This window comes from Solanum stenotomum, chromosome 8, assembly GCF_019186545.1.
Source record: "Solanum stenotomum isolate F172 chromosome 8, ASM1918654v1, whole genome shotgun sequence".
NCBI lineage: Eukaryota > Viridiplantae > Streptophyta > Magnoliopsida > Solanales > Solanaceae > Solanum > Solanum stenotomum.
The window spans coordinates 18,918,541-18,937,981 of NC_064289.1; the positions used below are offsets into that span (position 1 = coordinate 18,918,541).

The window sequence follows — 19,441 nt, forward strand, 5'->3', positions numbered from 1 at the left end:
GTTTATTCAAAAAAAAAAAATTAACCTTAAATCCACCTTCAAGGTGGAGGATTAGGCATGACCTACCTCGTATATTAGTAATCAATAACAAAACACAACAGGTATGGAATGCCTATTCTCTTCAAAAGTTTCAAGATTGGACATGCCCAATCTTTTACAAAAATTAACTTCTAGTTGAGCAATAGCTTTCTCAAAATGTATATGCATTATTTTTATCAAGCCATCACCTCGGGTTGTGATTCCTTTGGTGTGGGGGGTTAGGTTTGACCCCTATCATGTCGATTAATCCAAAAAGTTACATATGTTAGAGAGGGACGTACATGGATCATATCCCTAACCAACAGATTACACCATAAAAAAGCTTCACAAAACAGAGTGGGAAGGAGTAGCCTATACAATCTCCTTGCCTATCAAAAAAACAATTTTGTTTTTAGTTTACAAAAAAATTACACTTTTCATATTTTTTTCCTCATAGAAGGTACTTGCTATTTGTCGAATTGAAGTATATGCATAAAGTATGCTAAAAGAGGAAAGCATTTTTTAAATAAAATTTTCTCTTTATTTTGAAAACCAAACAAATTTGATATTCTAAAATATACCCTCTTTTTGTTTGTAATTTTCGTTTTTCACAAGTAAAATTGTCAAAAATGAAATAAAACTAAAATATATCAAGATTAAGCCTACAAAAGAAACATTTAACGCTAAAATAGTGTATAAACTAAGAAGGGTTAAAAATCATGTCTACACTACATTAATGTAAAAAAAGTCTGCACAATAGATCTTTTAAAAGATAATTATATATAATAGGTCTTTACTATAATGATTGATGTAGAATAAATGGAAATTAAGCAAGCAATAACCAATTAACTGAATCCTTAAATTTAATTCAATGGACTTGCTAGGTACACTATAAATAGGTAATCCTATTAGCACAACTTAATTAAAATCCACAAATCTCGATAAGAAAAAAAGAGTAAAGTGAAGCAATGGCTGCTACTTTTCCTAATGAGTCACGTAACACAACTACATCTCATTAGGAAAAGGCGATTAGATGGGATATAACACAACTATATCTCATTGCTGATATGACATGCATTAGATAGGAGAGTATGAAAATCGATGATTAGGGTATACTGTTATTATATAGTCAAACGCTTTATTTCTTCCAAGTGGTAGAGTAAGGTTCTAATCTCGAGCCCCTATATCCCCTTACCATTACTGTTAGTATTATGCTAGCATTTACTTTTTCTTTAATTTTATAACTATTGTTATTTCTTTTACTTCGATTATTTCTAATATTTTTACTGTCGACATATCTTTGTTTCTTCAATATAATTCTCATCATTTCTTTTTACTGTTACAATAATTTCAAACCATGTTCCGAAGAACGATTTCTTGATCTGAGGATCTATCGTAAACATCCTCTCTATTAGACAAAGATACGAATAAGGTATGCATACACCCTATCCTTCTTAAACCCCACTTATATGAGATGATACCGGATATGTTATTGTTATTGTTGCATAATTAACTATCCTTTTCAATTTCAATAAATAAAAAAAAATCTCCTCTTTAATATCATTCTAATGAAAATTTCTTCGAAACAACATAAATAATAATAGTTCATCATGTTCAAGAATGCACTATTTTTTCTTTAAATTCTTATTCATTAATTTATATATTTTTTGAGTAATATCTATGCAATTTTTTACAAGGTTTATATCATGTCATTTAAAAGATAAAGACAGATGACTCTAAGCATTGATGGATATATATAATGTACTAGAATAAGTGATAGTAACTAGTACGTACATTATAAATAGGTGATCCTATTAGCCACAAATCTCGATAAGAAAAAAAGAGTGGAGTGAATCAATGGCTACTACTTCTCCTAATAATAATAAGTCTCGTCACTTAGCTAATTTTCACTCAACTGTTTAGGGATATCATTTCCTTTCTTATACTCCTGTGAGTTAACACATACTATTTCTTTAAAATCTCCTTATTATATTGTTGCTAATTAATTTTGCATGTTATACTTACTATTTTAATTGTTGTCTAAACAAGTATTAGAGAAATACCTTTTTTTAGTATGCTGCAAGACATTTACTGATATTAGATGTCCTGCAGGAAATAAGTAGCCAAGAGAAAGTTGAAGTTGATGAGTTAAAAGAGATATTCAGGAAAATGTTGGTGGAAACTTGTGACAATAGCACTCAAAAATTTGTGTTGATAGACACAATCCAACGATTGGGAGTAGCATATCATTTCCATAATGAAATCGAAACATCCATTCAAAACATTTTTGATGCGTCATCCCAACAGAATGACGACAACCTTTACGTTGTTTCTCTTCGTTTTCGACTGCTAAGGCAACAAGGACATTAGGCATGTTTTATAAGTAACAATTTGCATTTAAGTTTTTATAACAATACAAATTATAACAATACAAATTAAGACGATACTATTAATTAATCCGCAGACGTCTTCACGAAATTCATAGATCGTGATGGAAAATTCAAAGAAAACCTTACTAATGATGTTCAAGGATTATTGAGTCTACATGAAGCAGTACATCTGAGAGTATGCGGGGAGGAAATTCTTGAAGAAGTTTTTACCTTTACTATCACTCATCTTGAATCTATGCTCTCCAACTCGAACAATGACTCGATTAAGGTTCAAATTACTGAAACCTTAAGCCAACCTATTCACAAGACTGCAACAAGAATGGGAACTAGGAAATACATATCCACCTATGAAAACAATTATGCACACGACAATTTGCTTTTGAAATTTGCAAAATTGGATTACAACATGCTACAAAAGATGCACCAAAGAGAGCTTAGTGAGCTTACAAGGTATAAAGATATCTATGTATGTACTTTCTTCATATATGATACGATGATATATTATTTAAATTGTCGGTCTTATGATATAGGTGGTGGAAAGATTTGGATTTTGCAAACAAATTGTCATATGTAAGAGACAGATTGGTTGAGTGTTATTTTTGGATACTAGGAATGTATTTTGAGCCTAAATATAATCGTGCTAGAACAATGATGACTAAAGTACTAAAGATGAGCTCGATTATTGATGATACATATGATGCTTATGGAACACTTGATGAACTTGCACCTTTCACTGATGCAATCCAAAGGTATAAAACACAAACTTTATAAGTAAATTAACTTTCTTTTACAATCCCTCATTAATGAATATGAAAAATTAAACATATATTTACAAGACATAAATTAAATCGATTTTTTGTAATTTTTAGATGGGATATCAATGCAATTGATTCAATCGCGCCATATTTGAGACCTGCTTATGAAGGACGTTTATAGTGAAATGGAACAAGTATTGGCCAAAGAATGTAAATCAGATCATGTATACTATGCAAAACATGAGGTAATATTATTGCTTAACCAACCACATAAATATGTTAGTTAAGTAATATCCAGAATTTTAGTAGTCCAATTGGATGACTGTCTGAATTTTCAAGTTGATTTTCCCACGTTGAAATGAATTCCCTTTAACCACTTCCCATTCCCCTCCCCTATGTATAATTCAAAAAAATAAATGAATACTTTTGCGACTTAATTATTATCTAGCTAACAATACTTCTAATTAATTCTTTTTAGATGAAGAAGTTGGTGAGTGCCTATTTTAAGGAAGTCCAATGGTTAGATGGTGGCTGTATTCCAAAATGTGAAGAGCACTTGGAGAATGCACTTGTAAACTCTGGCTGTCTTATGGCAACAACTTCTTCCTTGGTTGGTATGGAGGAATTTATACCCAAAGAGACTTATGAATGGTTAATGAATGAGCCTTGATTGTAAGGAATTCATACTCAATGATTTGTAGAGCAATGGACGATATTATTGGACATGAAGTAAGTATAGCTTCTCAAGGGTGAGTTAGACATTTAGCCGATTGACAAAAAAATAAAAATACTCCCTTCGTTTCATTATATTTGTCATGTTTTATTTTTCGAGAGTCAAATTATATTAGTTTTTTATCAACATTTTGAGATATATTTTTTGACCATATTAATATGAAGAAAATGGTAACTTGAAGTACTTTTAATGTAATTTTTTGAATATTTAGATTATAATTTTAAAATATTAAATTGATATAATTCACTTTTAACTCTTAAGATTAGTCAAAATGACATAATGACATTCAAGAAAAAATGACATGTAATAGGGGATTGGGTTTGGGGGGGTGGGGGGGGTTGGAGTCATCCACAAGACAAATATACAAAATATATACACTAATATGTATCAAAAATATATATTATATATATACTAATATACAAAACACATATTTTGTTAGCTACAATTTTCTTGAATGGTTATTTATGTCAATTTCTCCTTCTTAATAGCATGAAAAACAGTTCGGAATTTCGGATTTGCTTCAAATATACCTCCATAAGAATACAGATGGAATAAATGGTATATAGTGGATTTATTTTAAATTGACTTAAGAATTAACTAAGAATCTTATAATATGATAAAAAGAAATGCTAAAACTATAGTAGTTTAGTTATACTGAAGATGTTGATATTTATTTGACGTAGGCTGAACAAGAAAGAGGACATGTAGCTTCAATAATTGAATGTTACATGAAAGAATATGGAGCTTCAGAGCAAGAGGCATACATGAAGTACCATAAAGAAGTCATCAATGGATGGAAGGATGTAAACAAAGAACTTCTCCATCCTACTGAAGTATCAATATTTGTCCTTGAACGAGTTTTAAATTTTGCACGTGTGATGGACATATTGTACAAAGAAGAAGATGCATATACAAACTCCAAAGGCAAACTAAAAAATATGATTAGGTTGTTACTAGTTGAATCTATCAAAATATGAAAATCATTATGAAATTACGCCTACAATGAAGGAATTAGAGCAAAATCAGCCATACAATAGATTGAACATCTTTTATTTATATGTGATGCATATTGTTTGTATTGTATTGTATTATTTTATAATTATATACTTTAAATAAATTGTATCGTTTGTTTTGGTTTAATAGCATTTTTATTGTTTGAATGATCGTATCGTACAATAATCATTAAATTGACTAAAGTATCCTTCATTATTATAAATATTAAACTTATCAACAATTACTATAAAAAATAATTGAAGACGATTTGTTCTTGGAAGGTTTGAATTTGATAGAATTGGGACAAGAACAAAGTATGCATCCAATGAATTTAAAAGCTTCTTAATATAATAATGTAAATTAATTAATTTGAAATAAATAATTTAAGTATATCAATTAAGTTATGAATTGACTGATTTAAAGAAAAAAACACACAGTTTAACTTAAATTCGTGCTTAAATATAGAAAACGTATTCAAAATTATATAAAATATATACCATATATATAAACACCTTATATTGTTTATTACAAAATGGCAAAATTGCTCTGAAAATATTTTTGACTTTTTGTAAAAAAATAATTATTTTAACTTATTTGAAATTGAAAAAGTTTGAAGATTAATTAAATTATGAATCGGGCAAAAATTGAATGTCAACATAAATTGATTCTTTTCAAAGTAAATACATGAGTATCTCGGTTAATGTTACCATTTTAGATTTTACGTCCCTTAACTAAATTTACCATTGTAATCTTAGTATTCTCTTGAAGTCAAGTTTTCTATAAATGAACATAAATTAATTTATTTTGATTAATTAATTGAACAATGAACATGAATTAATTATTTAGTTTTTCTATGTCGGTCAAATTTATACTTTCAAGGGTAATAATTCTCAAGGGTAAAATAGGAAAATCTCCACTTTCAATCATGAAACAATTCAACAAACGGGATGATAAAAAACATATTTGAATTAAAAAAATATTTTTTAATACTTTCGATAAAAACATATTTGCTCTTTTCGTTCACGACTTATTCATTGAATTAAAATAAATCATTTAACTTTTCTTTTAATTTAAATATTTTCATAACTTATTCTTGTTGGGTACATCTTCACTTTGACGTTTCAAATTTGTTGTTCTCCTCTAATTAAATCAAGAAAAAAGTTAGAAATTTTGAAGAAAAAACAAACATTTTATGATAGAATTGAATAGAATTAAGCCGATGATGGAATAAATGAGTAGGGACTGAGTGTTTTTTAGTTGGGTGGGTTTGGACTTTGGAGTGTTAAAAATTAATGGGCGGGAATTATATTTAATAGTTGGCAATATTTAAATTAAAAATAAAATCAAATAGTTTTAATTCAGTGAAAATGAGCTCGTTAATGAAAAAACCCAAATATGTATACTCTATTAGATAATGAGAATATATATATATATATATCACTTTTTCAACGAAAGAATATATATCAATTCTGAATTGCAAAATTAATGACGGTATATGATTTTGTTTTTCCTAAAATAAATCTCCCTGGCCAGTATAAATAATAAACACTATAAAATTCTAACAAACTTTGTCTCTGACTAGTAGTACTATAAGCACTAGAAAATTCTAAACAAGTCTATGTCGTTGATTTGTAATTTCTACTTTCTATTTTTTTTTAATTGATAAGTGAAAGTTGTTAGTACGATCAAAGACATTTCAATAATTGTACTGAATTTTTTTATTTTTTTTAATTATTATTATTATTATTATTATTATTATTATTATTATTATTATTATTATTATTCATTTGAAGATGTGTGTCACCAAAAATTAATTTTTTGAAGCAACATTGGCGCACGTGTAATTCAAAATATCCTAATTATTAATACGACTCAAGTTCATTGACACTACAACAAAAATAATTGTTTTACAGTAATAAATATACCTATTAATAAAAAGTGTTAATTATTTTTAAAATACATATTCTCTTTCTCTTATTATATAAGTGGGAGTTGAAGCTATCCATTAACTTGACATGTGGAATTACTAGAGCCCACATAGATATTTATATTTTCTACTATATAAAAAAAGGGAATTTAGGCCCAAGTATAATATATAATATTTAAGATTGAGACTTTTCCATTTGTGACATATATATATATATATTATAAATCACAATAATTAATAACTTAAAACATTTTTTAAAAAAATATGAAAATTTGGATGACTCTCTAAATTTTATTTGTGTCACATAAATTGAGACAACAAAAATAACATATATTGGGTTCATTTTAATTTATTTGTCTTATTTTTTTTAGTGTTTTTTATATTTAAAATTTGCGTAAAAATACTATAAATCATGATATTGACAACATAAAATATGTTTTCAAAAATATACAAAAAATTCCACTGATTCTTAAGTGAATCTATCGTAAAAATACTATAAATCATGATAATTGACAACATAAAATATTCCAAAAATAAGTACATATAAAAAAATTCGATTGATTCTTGAAATTAATCTATCATTAAAAATTATATATAAAATACAATAAATCATGATAATTGACAACTTAAAATATTTATTAAAAAAACACAAAAAAAGAAATTGACTGATTCTTAAAATTAATCTATCAATGTCACATAAAATGAGACAAAAGTAGTAATATGTATTATTTAATGTGAAATAATTGAAAACTATGTAAAATGTATTGTAAATCTTAACAATTAACAACATTTGATTGACTCTTGAAATTTTATCTATGCTACATACATTTGAGACAAGCGGAGTAATATATATTAAGTATTTAAAAATTACGTACAACCTTATTGCTTTCTGTAGGATTCGAATTATCGTTACGCTGATACAAGTTTTGTACATTTTCTATTTAATTTTTTTTAATATTATAAATCGCAATAATTAATAATTATAAAATATTTTAAAAAATATATTAAAAATTGAGTTGCTTTCGGGAATTTTATTTATACTATATAAAATGGGACAAAGGAAGCAACATATATCATTTACAAATGACTTAAAGAACATTAAAAATTACAATAATTACCAATTTAAAATATTTAAAAGCTATATAATAAAATAGGTTCACTCTCAGAATTCTATCCGGCTCACATATATTGGGATAGAAAAAATAACACATATCATTTTAAAATTACCAAAAAAGTATTATAAATAATAATAATTAACAACTTAAAATATCTGAAAGTCATTTTAAAAGGGTTAAGACAGATGTGGTCGTGATATGGTTGTGATTGAGACAGATGATGTGTAATACTATGATGTGGTCGTGATATGGTTGTGATTGAGACAGATGATGTGTAATACTATGATGTGACCGTGATATGGTTGTAATTGAGACAGATGATGTGTAATACTATGATGTGATCGTGATATGATTGTGATTGATGACATGTGCATATTCATTATTCATCCCATGTGTGAACTATCTGTTGCATGAGTTCTGAGACACTGATATGAGGATGGATGGATATGAGACACAGTTGAGACTAGCTCCGGCTAGATATATGTGAGATGGACTAGCTTCGGCTAGCGATTTGGATGCCGATGTTCCGGCGGTGATACATGGTCCATGTGTGGCCCCCATGGGTTCTGATTTGAGTATTCAGCACGGACTGATTACATCAACAGATGTGTATCGTAGGACAGACATGCATCACGACTACATGACATCATTATTGCATTTGCATCGCATTTGACTTCATCTTTGTCTGTGGTGTGTGGATTTTACCTATTTGCCCCTCTTCATGTGATATATGATCTATTTGCTCTTATATGAGGATATGAGATGATGTTGAGACACTGTTGGATATATCTGTTGATTATAAATTGTGTAGTATAGGTTGTTGGTTCGCTGTTAGAATGAAGTTTTGGTGGTTCGGTTGGGATTGAAAGGAGTTGTTTGTAGCTGCTAGTTTAGCTTAGTTTAGTGTTACTTGCGAGTACCTGTGGTTTTCGGTACTCACCCTTGCTTCTACACAATTGTGTAGGTTGACAACTCTCTCAGATTCGGCTTAGTATTTTCTTTAGCAGATTGAGCTTCGGGACATACTCGAGAGGTAGCAGTTCATTCCAGACGTGCCCTTGAGTTATCTTTACTTTCAGTTTTGTTCTATTCGAGAACTATACTCTAAGACTTGTATATTTTTATTCGAGTTCTGTATTTAGAGGTTTGTACATGTGACAACCAAATTCTGGGTAGTGTTGAGTTTTAATTAAAGTCTTCCGCTTATTTATTATCTTTTATTCTCGTATTTCTACTTCTCTATCGTCATGGTTGGGTTAGGCTGACGTGTCCGGTGGAAAATGGACACGTGCCATCACATTCGGATTTGGGGTGTGACAGTACTTGTGCCTTATCCCTATTATTTATAAATATAATTGAAAAAAACATCTCAAAATTTTCATGTTCTTTATTAAAATTATATATTTTAAAAATAAAAAATAACTAACACATATAAATTAACTTATATAATCAATTTTATATTGAATTTGAATTAAAATATAAATTAATTTTTATTCGATTAATTTTGCGTATGTCCCGCCACAGCGGTCCCGCCATGACGGCACAAATCCCGCCATAGCGGCTTGCACGGAAACAGAGAGATAATTTAAGAGTTCCAACCCCCATTTCGCAACACACCTTCATCCCATGACACTCAAAAAATATCTGTTCACGCTAAGATCAATTTCGAGAGTTCTACTCGCCTGAATTTGATTCCGTAAAGTCGTACGGACTCCTTAACATCTTAGCTATCTACTCATGAAATTAAATTCCTTATTAAATCACCCAATCGTTACCAAATTTTCCTATAATAACATGACTCAGATTTCGTCCAAATCTGGACTAGGCTAGGAATTCTCAAGTTACTACAAAATGTTTTCTGGCCCAAAATTTTTTCCCATTGGCTTTTCCATAACGACAGAAATCAGGTCGTTACACCTAGTAATTATATAACCTCGTAATTACGGTGACTTGTTTGTTTGCCACATTGTAACTGTAATTACCAGTGTACTATTTGGTTGCATAAGTGTAATCATAAGGTTATATTGAATTTTAAAAATTAAAATTAATTATCTAAAATTAAAAGTTTATATTAGACAAATAAGAGCCTTTATAAATGATATTAAATTAAATATTTAAGATATATATTGTCTTTTGAAAATAAATTAATTAATAAACATATGTTCTTAAATAATATTATAAAAAATAATTGATTTATATTTTTCAATTTAGTATATTTTAATTAAATTAATTATAAAAACTAAAAGTACAGAATTTCTATGCGTGAAATGCATGTTTGAATAAAAGATTAATATTATAAATATAATGTCATAAAATTATAAAACATTTGACAAAAAGATAATCTATCAAGTCTAACTCAAAAAATAGCTTTCAATGTAAAATATCGAGTCAATACTCCTAAAACAAATGAAATTGAAAATATAACATAAGTTCTAAATTCAAAACAAAAAATTTAACATAATACTCTTATGTCAAATTTCCACATAACATACATAAATATGATTTAAAAGAAAAGGAAAACGTAAGTCCATAACTTTATTCATCAATGAATTCTACTTTGATTTAAAAATTAAAATACTAACAAAATTATACTAATAATTCTGTTTTAGATAATACGAAAAATTGCATGGAATCACATGAAGTAAAGGTTGAGAATAAGAAGGAAATGAAATACAAATAAGAAGGAAATAGCATGGTATCACATGCATGAAGAAATTAAAAAGTAATTAGCTTGTAATATAACCATGTAATTACCATCAATTCATAACTCTCCCCTATAAATTGGAGAGTGTAATTACACCCTATCAATTATACCCAATTGGTAATTACATGATCAACAAAATAGGATGGGTAGTGTAATTACATCAAATTTAATTATCAAAATGACTTTCCAAACTGGCCCTTAAAGTATTTTTTTCTTAAATCACTTTTTTTAAAGTCTATCGAGATGGACTCTATCTCTAGGTAAAGTCCTTTTCTCTTTTAAAAAAGACGTTATGAATCTTTATCAATGTGTACTAAACTGTGAAAGATCTTACAAAATTGAGGGTCACTTTTGGCTGGCCCATTTTTAAAAAAAGATCTTTTATTTTATTTTCATTTTGAAGATAATAAATGGTTAATGATTGAGGTATAATTAATAAATGGTAATTAAGCAAGCAATAACAAATTAATTGAATCCTTAAAAATTAATTTAATGGACTAGGTACATTATAAATAGGTGATCCTATTAGCACAACTTAAAGCCACAAATTAAACTTGGAAAAAAGAAGAAATGACTACTTCTTCCCGTAATAAGTCTCGTCCCTTGGCTAATTTTCACTCAACCGTCTGGGGATATCATTTCCTTTCTTATACTACTCAACTCACCGTCAGTCACAAACTTCACTTTCTTTTTTCTATCTTAATTGTTGTCTAAATATTATAACATGGGTATTTTTCGGATGCAGAAAATTACTAATCAAGAAAAAGTTGAAGTTGATGAGTACAAAGAGAGAATCAGGAAAATGTTGGTGGAAGCTCCTGAGGGTAGTCTACAAAAACTTGTGTTGATAGACGCAATGCAACGATTGGGAGTGGCATATCATTTCGATAATGAAATTGAAACATCCATTCAAAACATTTTTTATGCGTCCAAACAGAATGATGACAACCTTCTCGTTGTTTCTCTTCGTTTTCGACTTGTGAGGCAACAAGGACATTACATGTCTTCTGGTAAATGCATATATAATATTACTTTTCTTTATTACGTAACATTTTAATGGACTTGAAGGTTAAATTTCTGACTAACAATGAACATGATGTTTAATTACCAGATGTCTTCAAGCAATTCACCGAACAAGATGGAAAATTCAAGGAAATGCTTACTAATGATGTGCAAGGATTATTAAGTTTGTATGAAGCATCACATCTGAAAATGCACGATGAGGAGATTCTTGAAGAAGCTCTTACCTTTACCACCACTCATCTCGACTCTATTGTCTCCAACTTGAACAATAACTCTCTTAGGGTTGAAGTTACTGAAGCCTTAAAACAGCCTATTCGCAAGACTTTACCAAGGGTGGGAGCAAGGAAATACATATCCATTTACGAAAACAATGATGCACACAACCATTTGCTTTTGAAATTTGCTAAATTGGATTTTAATGTGCTGCAAAAATTGCACCAAAGAGAGCTTAGTGAGCTTACAAGGTACGTACTACATTATTTGGTCTATATATCTTTTTTAATTAGGTGAATTGAAACCGTTGCTCTTGTGATGTATATAGGTGGTGGAAAGATTTGGATTTTGCAAATAAAATTCCATATGCAAGGGACAGACTGGTTGAGTGTTACTTTTGGATATTGGTAGTGTATGTTGAACTAAAGTATAGTCGTGCTAGAAAAATGCTGACAAAAGTACTCAAGGTGACCTCAAGTATAAGCACACTTTTGATGCTTATGCAACCTTTGACGAACTTGTGGCTATCACTGATGCAATCCAGAGGTAAAACATAAAAAATTCACAAGTAAAATAATCTTTTAATTTGATAATCCCTCACTAATGAATATGAGAAAATAAATATGATTTCCTATTGTTATTATGAAATCTATATATATACAGACACAAGGCGTAAGAGTTAATTAGCTTGTCCTTTTGATGATATATTAGATGGGATGCTAATGCAATCGATTCAATACCGCCATATATGAGACCTGCTTATCAAGCTCCTCTAGATATTTGCACCGAAATGGAACAAGTGTTGTCCAAAGAAGGTAAATTGGACCGTGTATTCTATGCAAAATATGAGGTAAATAATGTAAAGTAAATTTTGATAATTCAATTAGTTGGCTATCTACATTTTCACCTTATCTTATTAATTAGTGAGAATTTAATTTCGATTTCCATGTTATCATTAATTCCAAAAGGAAAAAAGATACTAGCCACTACTAATTGTCTATCTAAAATTACTTGTTACTGTTCTTAGATGAAAAAGTTGGTGAGAGCCTATTTTATGGAAGCCCAATGGTTGAACAATGATAACCATATTCCAAAATATGAGGAACACATGGAGAATGCAATCATAAGTGATGGCTATATGATGGGAGCAACAAATTGCTTGGTCGGTATGGAGGAATTTATATCCAAAGAGACTTTTGAATGGATGATAAATGAACCTTTGATAGTTCGAGCTTCCTCATTGATTGGCAGAGCAATGAACGAGATTGTTGGACATGAAGTAAGTACAAAAGTTTCTAAAAGTAATATGGTTAATAAACTCATTTAACTCTCTTAGTTGGTTTGTCTACGTCATGACTTAAAAGATTTTATGTCCCTCCATTGCAATGATGACAGTAAAATGATAACTACTAATAACAAAGAGGTAGAATGGTACACATAGATCTGCTAATAATAACAATAATAAAAAGAGAAAGAAAGAAAAAGGAAATAGTCTTAGTAGCATGAAGGAACACATATATTGTATGTATTGGATTTTCTTCAAATTCTTAAAAGTTAGTTAAGTAGCCTACAATATAATACCAAAAAATGTTTAAAATGTGTAATTACATATACGGTTGGTATTGAAATCGATTAATATCATGTAGGTTGAACAAGAAAGGGGACATGTAGCTTCAATTATTGAATGTTACGAAAGAATATGGAGCTTCAAAGCAAGAGACTTACATTAAATTCCAGAAAGAGGTCACCAATGCATGGAAGGACATAACCAAAGAATTCTTCCATCCAACTGAAGTACCAATGTTTCTCCTTGAACGAGTTCTAAATTTGACTTGTGTGATAGACACGTTATATAAAGAGGAAGATGGATACACAAATGCCAAAGGCAAACTTAAAAACATAATTAACTCGATACTGATTGAATCTGTCAAAATATAAGTATAATGCTGGAATTGCACCTTCATCATTCAAATATTCAGAGCAAAATAAGGCATATAATAAATGGAAGACCTTTAATATGCTATTCACAACATATGAGCTGTTAATTCAAACAATAGTTGTTTTTAATTTATTAAGCAAAAGTGTGGTTGGTTTGTCTTTTTTCTCTCGTGTTCATTTTAAAAAAATATACAACACTTGAGTTGTATTAAATCCTGTTTTATTTCATTTCCAGCTTGTTAATTTGGATAGTTGTTAATTATCATCACTTTATAATGTCCTGTAATCGTATTGTATCTGTATTGTATTGTTGTCATAATAAAGTTTGAATAAATTGTATCTTTGTTGCGGTTCAATAACTATTTTATTATTTAGTTGGATTCATGTATTGTATTGTATAATAATTATTTAATTTACTATAATTCCCATCGTTGTTGTAAATATTAGATTCATTAATAGGATACAATCAAACTAAACGACGATTACAAAAAAGGTCAACTAGAAGCACTGATCATGACTCGTCAATATTTTAAGTTAGTAACTCGTACCATTCGTAATAAATTAATCATAAAATTGAATTCGTTCACTAACGATGATATTGTTGAAGAATGAAAAATTCTTGCAGTGATGGTAATGAGATGGGTTGTCTCCTTATAAGGCTTGGACAATCCTATTCTTTTTGAGTAGCTTTAGGAGTGCGACTTAAGCAACAACAACAACAACATACCCAGTGAGGAGTGCGACTTAAGCCCAAAACCTAATTTTACATGATATCAAAGAAGGAACTACCTCAGCCAATATTGGATTCCCAAATTAAATTATCCATGCTTCAGGTGTTCAGTGTCTTTTTAATTAAATTGTCTCCAATGATCATTGATATGAAAAGGTTACATCATGGAATTTGGCACACCAATCTTAATACAACATCTTATGGTAAAGTTAGAAAAACTCTATAAATTAACACAAAAAATGGAGGGAGTCTAAGCTAGCTATGTAATGACTCGGAAGGTCCTTTTTGAAAATTTTCATAAAATTATCGTTTTACCCCTCCCGATATTGATCCCGAGTTGTTTTGATTGATTTTTAAACTGGTTTCGAGTTTTGAATGAAAAGTTATGAATTATGAAAATTATGAAAGTTTGAAAGGCTAAAATTTGTTAAAAAGTGATTTTGTGTCTTTTGGAGTTTCGACTATCAGAATGAAAATTTATCTATTATGTCAAGTCTGGAATGTGGAAATTAACCCTGGAGAGTTGCCAGTTTAAAATTCAAAGTATTTTCGTGAATTTGAGGTCCTAAGTTGGAAATTGTTGAGAGTTTAGTCTTTGGGTTGACTTTGGTCAACAATCGGGATTTAGATGCTCAGGTTAGATTTCTGACAGTTTCATTGGATTCGAAAAATGATTTTAGGTCTCAGAGTGGTCTTGGTTGAAATTTTAGAGGTCTCAAGCTTTATTTGGTCTTTTAGGCGCTATGGTCGTTCTTTGTGACTTTTACGGGTTTTGAGTCAAGAAAACCTAGGGTTCGTATTTTGATGATTCCATTGAGTCTGAAACATAAAGTTTAGTCTAGTTGCATATTTGGTTTGTGTGAACGGGATTCCAAACGAATCCCGAGGGTCATTTTGAAAATATTTTATGCCTTGTCTGATTGTTGGCTTGTTGTTTCTAGTGCAGTGTTAATTATGTTTCGCAATCGCGTGGATGACCTTCACAATCGTAGACTTTAGGGTTCTGGTCATCGCGATTAAGTGAAGGTTTGCTGCGATCGCGATGGTCAAACTTAATGAGTTGACCCATTTAATTCATCGCGATCAGGAAATCTTGGTCACCTCGATGAGTATTTTATATCTGGCTAGAATACTTTTTAAAATTGGGGTTTCAACTCTATTTCATCATTTTTGAGTTTCGAAAGCTTTGGTGTATCGATTTGAACAAGATTTTTGAGAAGAAACAGTTGGGTAATGATTTCTAACCTTAAATCTTCATTTACTCATTATTAATGAATTTAAGTGTTCAAATTAGCATTTTTAGAATGATAATTTGGAATTTCTTCAAGAACCCAAATACTTGATAAAATGATGATTTGAGCTAAATTATTATCCATTTTCGAAATTGTTTTCACAAATAGTTTTCAAATGACTTGGATATTGTATTCAATTAATGATTTTCACGTCAAAACCTTATTTTTGGAATTGAATTTTTGAGTTGATTTGACCAAATTTTTTTAAGTATATGATATGAGTATTGTTATTTTTGTAATCTTATTTGTGATTACTTGTTGGATTAGATTGTGTGGCCTTGGACATTGTTCGAAAAGGAAAATCTCAAGTCTCGAATTAATTTTTGATTGAATTAAGGAAAATGAACTTCTAAACCTTGTAAATTATGTAAAATCTTGTAATTTCTTTCATTGTGTGTGTTGGGGAGTAATGAGAATGAGGTGATGAATTCAATTATTCCACTTGATTGATCTTAATGAATGAAAAAAGGGAATAAATGAAAAGGGCAACGTGTTGATAGTTGTGTTTGTGATTGCCTGATGATCCTAATTTGTTGATTGATGAAATGATTTGATGGCATCATTATAGACTTGAATTGCTATTGTCTCTTCTTTATGTTGTGAAATTTTCTATTTGCATTGATTTATGTACATTGTGATGAGACATGTGGTGATTATGCCGATGAAAAATGGTTCCGACAAGTGACATTATGCAAAGCTAATGGGAAATGGTTCCTGTAAGTGATATTTGTCGACGAAAAATAATTCTAGTGAGTGATATTATGTCAATGGGAAATAGTTTTAGCAAGTGTTTGACTAGTGTGATTTTATGAACTTGATACTTGTGATTGAGCTACTCTATACTTGTGATTGATCTACTTGATACTTGTGATTGACATACTCGATACTTGTGATTAATTGACTTGATACTTGTTGACCGATGAATTGTGACTTCTGGACTATGATTTTTAAGCTTTGTGAGCCATATATTGTAAACTATTAATTTAGGCTGATTTCTATGCAGGTTGTAGTTGATGCGGTTTAGTTGGAATGAAAGGAGTACTTGTGTTCAAGCTTAGTTTTACCTTATTTATTTGGTAGCTTGTTGAGTATCGTGTTGTTTGTTACTCACTCATTGCTTCTACACTTATGTAGGTCCCAAGCTCAGACCCGTGTGATCATTCTTCTTCATATTTCTTTTATGTTTTCAGAAAATTTTAAGAGGTAGTTGTTTGTCATCTCGGCGGGCCCTCTTGTTTCTTATTTTATGCTTTATTTTATTCTATTCGAGAAACAAAGACATTAACACTTGTATTTATTTTTTAATTTTATTTTCATTCACAAGAGACTTGTACACGTGACAATCAGATTTTGGAGATGTTTTTGTAATTGCCTAAGTTTTCCTTACTTAAGCTATTGTTGTTTTACTTTCCACATTTTTTTGTATTATTGGTTTTGAGGATGACTTTTCTTGAATTAGACGAGTGTCATCACGTTCATTTTTGAATCGTGACAAGATATAACTCTACTAACTTGACTCCTAAGGGGGTTTGTAATTAAAATTAGAAGGTTTGACCAGGTGCATTCTGAAGGAAGGGAGCTCCCATCTATCACAAAGCATTCTAAAGGAAAAGAGTTCTTATCTATCTATGTTAATTAATCCTCCCAATCCCCTCGGAAGATCAGAGAAAGAATTGAATGATCATGTATTACATCAATACTACTCTTGAATGCTAATATATTGGCAGATTTATTGGCTTTTCTAAAGCAATGACTGTCGATAATTAATCCATGAGAATGAAAAAATCTTATATTGATGGTTAAAAAAATGAGTGACCTTCTAATATATAAAATTTGACTAAAACTTTCTAAATGTGTATAGTACAATCACATTAATTATCGATATATTGCTAAAATATTATTACGAGTGCCTCCCACAACCAGTTTTTGGCTCAAAAATCGATATGAAAGTTGAGAATGACATTAGATTCCTTGTTTCAAACCTAGCATGCACTCTAAAATCCAAAGGGGAGATAAGATTGTCTAAGAGGTCAGATGACTTATGTCTCCATCCTCATTTCCTTGTGCCTTGTTGAGCTTGATCCGCATCTAATTCGTCAATCTCTGGATCTGCACCTTCTTCTTAACTTGTCTGTGACATGGTCCCTTCATTATCCTTGTCACCTCCAGCTTTGACATAATCTTTGTACTCCATTTTGTGCATAGGGAAATCTTGGATAAAGTGCCCTGGATTTCCACACTTGTGACATAGATCATTTCCATTTTGGATGTTTGCTGGAGTTTTCCATTTTTTCAAACCCACCATGTTTTCTCACAATCTTGTGAAATCTACGAGTCAGATATGTGATGTGCTCTTTTTCATTGTGATCAACTTAGAAGGTTTAAGGGTTAGAATTTTATCCTTCTTGAAATGATCTTATTGTTTGTTCAGCTCATGAGTTTGAAGATTTCCTATTAGCTCATCCTTGGCTAGGGTTTTTCAGATCCTTTGCTTCATTGATAACATCAACTTTACTCTCCCAGGACTTAGGGATGAATTTTGAGAATTTTTCTAACTTGTTTACTTAGGGGAATAGCTTCACCTAAACAATGTAACCCATTTGTAATAGAGGTGAACCTAGTATGCATTTCTTGAATTATTTAACTCTCTTTCGTGTGAAGTTCTCATATAAAGTGGTAAGAATGTCCATCTTAGATTCCTTCACTTGATTGGTTCCTTCATGAGTAATCCTCAAGAAGTCTCATATCTGATTGATAGTCCCGCATACAAAGATCATGTTATACTCATCTGGTCTTATTCCACAACTAATAATTTCTTTGCTTTGTAGTTCTTTTCGTCATTCTTTCTATCAGTTTCATTGTATTCCCTTCGATTTTTGAGAACAATTCGAGTGACTTCTCCCTCTTTTACCTCATTCACAGGGATGTGAGCACCATCTAAGATATTATCCCACTACTCACTATCTTCAACCATGGTGTAATTATGCATTCTTGTTTTTCACCAGCCATAGTATTGGCCATTGAAATGGGGGTGTTTGAGTGGTAGATTGTCCTTCTTTCATGTTTGGTGGCATGCATGATCCTCTTTTGGTGTTAGCTGTATAGAGAGCTTAAGCTCTGATACCAATTGATGGGTTGTATAATTCCATCACAAGTTAATGGACCAGGTCCGATCCTTTGACACAACAAAAAAAAGAGCATAAAGTAATAGACAAAGTAAAATGTAAGGATATTTATGTGGAAAACTCTTTTTTCAAGGGATGAGAAAATCACGAATTATCTCACAAAATTTCACCAACCTCTCACTAAAACTAGACCGAAGATTCAGAGTATAAACTTTTGCCACATAAGAATTCTTAATACCCCCCCCCCCCCCCCCCCCTTGTAACTTCTCTATGACAAGACAAGACAAAGCAATACCTCTATTCCCCACTATACTAACTAGCTTTAGTTAACATAGACTTTTAACTCTTACTACTCGACTAACTCTAGCCATGAGCACATTGAATCAAAACACAACTCAAATGATCTAACGTTCTTTTATAAATCAAGAATAGATCTAACAATACAATGACTTACGACACAACTTACAATTAAACAACTTAAGACT

At 30.3% G+C, this 19,441-nt stretch overlaps 1 protein-coding gene and 2 pseudogenes across 1 annotated transcript in view; all 3 read left to right on the forward strand.

Annotated features, from left to right (window-relative positions):
- LOC125872090 (sesquiterpene synthase 12-like) overlaps positions 1–19,441 on the forward strand; it is a 335,684-nt gene that overhangs the window by 116,917 nt on the left and 199,326 nt on the right. The gene's annotated exons all lie outside the window — the stretch shown is intronic.
- On the forward strand, positions 1,876–4,873 carry LOC125872091 (sesquiterpene synthase 9-like; annotated as a pseudogene).
- On the forward strand, positions 11,206–13,809 carry LOC125872089 (terpene synthase 9-like; annotated as a pseudogene).